Source organism: Convolutriloba macropyga, chromosome 11, assembly GCF_964194025.1.
Source record: "Convolutriloba macropyga chromosome 11, txConMacr16.3, whole genome shotgun sequence".
Lineage (NCBI taxonomy): Eukaryota > Metazoa > Xenacoelomorpha > Acoela > Convolutidae > Convolutriloba > Convolutriloba macropyga.
In genome coordinates, this window is record NC_134478.1 from 3,296,691 (window position 1) to 3,302,977 (window position 6,287).

The window sequence follows — 6,287 nt, forward strand, 5'->3', positions numbered from 1 at the left end:
GATTTGATGTTTTCAACTTTGTTCAACTATGGTTAAAATTGCACGTTTGCTAATTCTTAGTGGGAGAAAACATGTGAAAAAAATGTAATCTTGAGACAACTTTCTCTTCTTTTATAAATCATTTATTATTTATCATTTCATATTCATTTATAAATTATTATAAATTTATTAGGAACTGTAACTAGAAACAATTATTTTTATCTTTAACTGAGAATGCAAATTTTCGCAACAGTTTTTATTACGTTATTTTTATACGGACTTTTACTTCACTATAAACTCACTAACAGGTGGTAGCAATTGGGCACTCAAAGAACCATTCAAGTCTCTGAATCATGGTTTTTTGGTATATAAGATGTTTTTTCAAGTGTCATAGCCACAACGAAAAGTACAGAAAGCCGTTTATACATATTATTTATCTAAATGAAATTATTATAGAAGATTAAAAGTTGCGTGCTCTTACTACAAGTGGAAAAAGTTCTAAGGCTTTGTATTTGTTTAAGTAGTAGAACACGTTCACACAAATTGAGCATTTCGCTTTATGGTTCTGTTTATCAAGAAACTCTGGTTACTGAGCGCTCCCTCCATTTTGATTTACAAATCTCTGGGGAAAGAATTGATCTAAAGAAGTTTTCTCATATCTTACCAAGATCTGGAAAGAAACTTCATTTGTATCTTTATTTTGTTTTTTATCCCTCGATTAAATAATAAAATTGGAGAGGTTTTTTTGAACTGCAGGTCGAATTTAATCTCTTAACAGAAGATCCATCGCGCTATCAACTTTTTCAGTGAAAGGGCAAACCCTCCATTTTTTTGTCTATTTTTTCCCAACTGATGAAGATGGCGATGATTGGAGAAAAAAATGTATTAAAATTGGAATATGAAAAAAATGATTTAGAAAATCGGATCTTGCTTTCAATGGTATCAGGTGTCTTACTAAGTAATTTGAACAGCAAAATCAAGTTAAGATCTCCTTGTTTTACGAAGTAAATCTCAACTTTTGCAGAAATGTTACTCCGACTTAAAATCAAATTTTGAAGAGTTTTTAAAACCTTGACTCCCAAAACTAGTCCTCTCGTCTGCATTTGAAAATCAGATAAAACGCAAATTTCTGTTACCAGAAATACGAATGTACAATTGGTGAACTCCATCCGAGTGTCAACGTGAAAATATTGTTGTAACAAGATTTGATGTTTTCAACTTTGTTCAACTGTGGTTAAATTTGCACGTTTGCTAATTTTTAGTGGGAGAAAACATGTGAGAAAATTGTAATCTTGAGACAACTTTCTCTTCTTTTATAAATCTTTTATTAATTATCTTTTCATATTCATTTATAAATTATTGTAAATTTATTACGAATTGTAACTAGAAACAATTATTGTTATCTTTAACTGAGAATGCAAATTTTCGCAACAAATTTTATTACGTTATTTTTATACAGAATTTTACTTCACTATAAACTCACAAACAGGTGGTAGCAATTGAGTACTCAAAGAACAATTCAAGTCTCTGAATCATGGTTTTTTGGTATATAAGATGTTATTTCAAGTATCATAGCCACAACGAAAAGTACAAAAAGCCGTTTATACATATTATTTATCTAAATGAAATTATTATAGAAGATTAAATGTTGGGTGCTCTTACTACAAGTGGAAAAAGTTCTAAGGCTTTGTATTTGTTTAAGTAGTAGAACACGTTCACATAAATTGAGCATTTCGCTTTATGGTTCTGTTTATCAAGAAACTCTGGTTACTGAGCGCTCACTCCATTTTGATTTACAAATCTTTGGGGAAAGAATTGATTTAAAGAAGTTTTCTCATATTTTACCAAGATCTGGAAAGAAGCTTCATTTGTATCTTTATTTTATTTTTTATCCCTCGTTTAAATAATAAAATTGGAAAAGTTTTCTTGAACAGCAGTTCGAATTTTATCTCTTAACAGAAGATCCCTCGCGCTATCAACTTTTTCAATGAAGTGGCAAACCCTCCATTTTATTTGTCTTTTTTTTTCCCAACTGATGAAGATGGCGATGATTGGAAAAAAATTGTATTAAAATTGGAATGTGAAAAAAAAATGATTTAGAAAATCGGATCCTGCTTTTAATGGTATCAACTATCTTAAAAAGTAAGTTGAACAGCAAAATCAAGTTAGCATCCCTCAATTTTTGAAGCAATGTTACTACAAGTGAAAATCAATTTTCGAAAAAATGTTTACATCATCGAAATCCTACACTAAACTTTATAAATAGGTCGGAGACTGCCCCCATCCTATTCCGTTTCAGTGCTTGATTGCTTGACAGACCCTGTGTGCAAGACCTTCTAAACATAGAACAGTTTTAGAGACAGGTGTTTTTTGTATGAAATGAGAAACCACTTAACAAAAACATCAGAGAGTGATACAATAATTATTGGTGACTCACAACTGAAACACTCTGACTTCCCCAACCTAAATATTCTGTCACTACCGGTTGCAAATATCAGGGAAGTAGTCCTTTGTATCCCAGAGCAGTGAACATTGTTCTATTTTTTGGTGGCAACGATCTTTATGACGGATACTTTCCCTCGTCCACCCCCATCGAAGAAGTTGCTGTGGAACTCAGCTACCTAGCAGACAGCCTATTCGACGTTGCAAGTAATGTATTTGTAATCAGCATACCACCACGCATCACCCCGAAATCGGAGCTTGAACGACTTTGAGGATCACGAGTTAACCAGAGACAACGCAGTGAACAGAGTATTTCAAAGACGGTCGCTTGAACCCTTGTGGGGTTATCGGGGATTGTCGGAACGGAATTTTTCAAGGACACACTTAGCAGATTGAGACAATGTTCACCTAAATTGTTTTTGTTAAACTTATTCTGCGAACAAAACCCTGTATAAAAATTACTCAGCTGAACAAACTGTACACCCAAACGTATACGAGTGCACGAGGCAAATCGGCTGTTTATGTGGTCTTTTCAGAGGGTATAGATAAACTATATGTTCCATGCGTCAGGATCCACGGTTTTTTATCTATCCCTATTTTAAACAGTCTTTTTAGTTCTATTGAGTAAAATATTGACCATAGGTTCTTTATGTCAGGACTCACGATCTCGAAACATTGAAAATTTGAAACGATCTACACTTCTATCACAACAATCTGTTGTCAAAGTTAACTCAGAAGTTTAAAAAAGCAAGACCATGAGTGGCGGTCCGAAACTAACTAATAAACGCTGTAAAACTTGCACAACAGTTAATGATGCAGAATTGGCCATTTTCCACTGCATAGCATGTGGTGAATGCATGCATCTCACAAAAAAGTGTACTGGCATGTCCCAGAGGCTAATATTCGCATCAGTAGAATTATACAAAATGTTCTCTTAAAATGCCGAAAGTGCCTAGAGCTAAAACAGAGGGACAAGATACTTGATGTATTTGTTAGCTCGAGGACAGACGAAACTATCAGACAGCTAAAACGGGAAGTTGTAGAAATAAGAGGGGAAGCAAAATTATTTGGGAACCAACTAAAAGAGTTAAAAGTGCTATTTAAATCAGAAGTGTACAATCCTTGCCAGCAAAACCAAAACCTGTAGATGCTCCTCAAGTAGAAAAAAAATTCCGAAAAAAGAATGCTTTAAAAGTATCCGATTCAGAGGCATCCCTGATCTAGTCTCCACTAATAGTAGAGACAGATACGATTACGATTTAAAAGAGGTGAAAGCTATCGCAAAACAAAGCAGAGTCACATGCAGTGTCACAGATCCAAGGAAATTAGGCAAATATCAAGAAAGAAAAAGTTGAACTTTGGTCGCTAAAATAGACGGTGACTATGCAAAAAAGCTTATTTTTTTCTCACTTGCAAAAACGAATCATTGCGGCAAACCAGTTTTTATCAATAAGGAACTCAACGCAATTGAACAAGCTATCGAAAACGAGATTCTCCAAACAAGGAACGAAATGAACAAAACAGGAGCAAATCCTAAAAAAAAAATTTAGAATTTGAAATCTCGTACTCCAGATAGAGGGCAACAGAAAATGGACAAATGTCGAACCAAATTAAAAAAGCTCAAATTCAAACCAATAACCATTACATTCAAAATTAAAAATCTTAACCTAGAATGTACTAAACCTAACGATCTAAAGCTGCGAATTAAGTATGCAAATTGTGTGTCAATTGAAAAACATCTAGACATCATTTGCTTGACAGAAACCTGGCTCACTTGTGATATCGCGGACGAAGTTCTTTTCCTTGAAGACTATACAATTCCTAGGAGAGACAGAAAAAGCGACCCGCAAACAACTAAACTGTGGAGTCCTCATTGCCATACGTAGCATACCTCATGAGATGTTTACTTTGATTTCTGAAAATGAATACGTTGTTATCAATGTTAAGCCATAAGATGTCTTAATGCTGATTTGCTGTTTATACAACCTTCCAAAAAACAGTCCATACAGATGCTCGTCAGAATCATTGATCTTTTTAACAAAGAAATGAAACAATTTGCTAAAACGGAAAACTGCGACTTCATAATTACCACAGGGGACATTAATTTTGACAACAGAATCTGGAAAACTCCGATTTTTAATGTTGATTATGAAAAGACAGTACTCGAGAGCCTGGGTAAATATCATTTCAAGGAAGTGCTGAGCCAAAAACAAGAAAATCAACTAGATGTTTTCCTCATTAATAATCCCAGCAACGTAATTAACCGTTCAGAATTAAATGAATTTAGCAGACCAATCCGCTCATGTCATAAAGCTTGTGAAAAAATTCTACAACTAACACATGAAACGTTCTTAGATGTAAAAGACAAACATTTGCTGTCAATAAACTTGGAACAAGCAAAACGCAATCATAGCTGAAAATCCTTTTAACCATTTTTGCTAAGGTAGCGTAGACGCACTTGTAAAGCAATGGTACAAATGGCTGGAAAAAATTTTGGCAAGAACAACTAATTACAGGGCAAATCTACCAACTTGTTTTAAAAAATAAACAACTCTCCTAATGAAATCTATTGCTGCATTAAAGAAATATTTTTCGAAAAAGTCAAGTCTGGCGTAACTTCTAAAACTGAAGAGTAAATTTAGTCGAAAACCAAGCTGAATTTGAAGAAAAAAAATTTCGAGGGAGAAAATTTGCAGATCTACAAAAACATTAGCGATTCATCAATAAAAGTAGAAGATTTCCCGAGAAAGATGAAAAGTCGAATGACTATGCACAGAAAAGTAAGTATTCCAGCGACGTTTTTCGAGCGTTTTCCTAAAAAGCAATCAAGCTGATCAAAATCGAAGCTTTGCGAAAAAGACTTATAACCATGTGAACATAAGTGAAACAAAAATTTTAGGAATCCTATCAGAACTTCAAAACCAGTAAAGCTTGTGGCCCGGACAACCTATGTAATCTTGTGCTCAAAAACCTGCCTGTCCTCTCGAAATTATTACTGATATTGTTTAAGTCTGCGCTATCAAAAGTTTATTTCCCATCGTTTTGATAAATAGGTGAAGTTAACCCGATCTTTAAAGACAAAAACAGAGCAGACGTGAAGCAATAAAGACCTTTAAGCCTTCTCTGCAACACATCAAAAGTTTTCGAAAAAGTTTTATTTAACAAACTATTTGAAATTGTAATAACGACACTACACAATACACTGCATGGTTTTTGAAGACACTAGTTGGCGGTTACGCAGATGTTCTTGTTCCAAAATCATCTTTACAACAAATTTGATGGCAATGAAGAAGAAATTTTGTTTCTGTATCTGGACTTCAAAAAGCCTGCAATAGCGTTCCATTTAACATGTTGCTACAGAAAAGTGAATTGCTAGGCACTGCTGGTAACTTATTGAATATTAATGCCAGCTACTTAAATAAAACAATACAATATGTAAAGCTTATTGCTTTTAACTCTGAAACAGTGCAGGTAACAATTCGTGTTCCACAAGGATCACTACTAGGTTGTGAAGCTTTTGGTTATGCAGACGATTTCAAGCTTGTTGCAACGAATAGTCAAAACAAACAATACGATGTAAAACAGATAGAAGAATGGTGTTTAAACAATAAAACGACATTAAATGAATATAAGTGTTATATCTTGCAAATAAAAAGTCAAGACAAACCCAAGTTAAGTTTAAACAACAAAACTTTAAATACCAGAGCGAGCAATGAGATCTAGGTATTACAATTGCGCCAAAAATGAACTGGAAACCTAATGTCGAAAAAAGGTGCTCAATGGCACTAAAAGCGTTCTACTTCTTAATAAGAAACAATTCAACGTCCACGAAACAAAGCGCAAAACTCAATGCGAACGCAGGATAT